Below are 587 nucleotides of genomic sequence, written 5' to 3' on the forward strand. Positions count from 1 at the left end.
GGTTAAAGAGTGGAGCAGTCATCAAGCCTATGAAATTAAGGGGAAGGGGAGAAGTCAGCTCTGTTTATGATCAGTGCGGATGCTGGGGGAAGTAAAACAAAGTGAAAAAAATCACAAAATCAAACCGACCGAAGCCGAAGAGTGATCTGCTCTGCTCAAAAGCCAATTAACACATTTCCCAGAGGATAGTGGGCAAATTCCAGGCAGCAATGGACAAACATACACATAGAACAGTCACTTGAGTTGCCTGTAGCTGCCTCACTTCATAGCATAGTAAAAATCACAGCATCAAGTGGAGACCTCGAATGGTGTTGGCACATGTGTCACAGAATGAGACAACGTGTGCCTCCCAGGCACGGCAGGATCTCCACCTCTACCTGTGATGACGCCAGGGCCCGGTCTACCCCATAGACACCACACAAGCTGCACACCTTTGTCCTTCGTTTGGGTCAGCCTCGGGTTCCAACCCCACACTGCTTCCCCTGTGCTTCAGCATAAGAATAAAAGCCTTGCTCCTGTGCCAGGGCCCTTCTGTCTGATGCTCCCGGTGGAAAGCAGGAGAGCACACAGAACCACTAGGACAACCC

The sequence above is a fragment of the Chinchilla lanigera genome, unplaced genomic scaffold, assembly GCF_000276665.1.
Source record: "Chinchilla lanigera isolate Chin_1 unplaced genomic scaffold, ChiLan1.0 scaffold00182, whole genome shotgun sequence".
Classification (NCBI taxonomy): domain Eukaryota; kingdom Metazoa; phylum Chordata; class Mammalia; order Rodentia; family Chinchillidae; genus Chinchilla; species Chinchilla lanigera.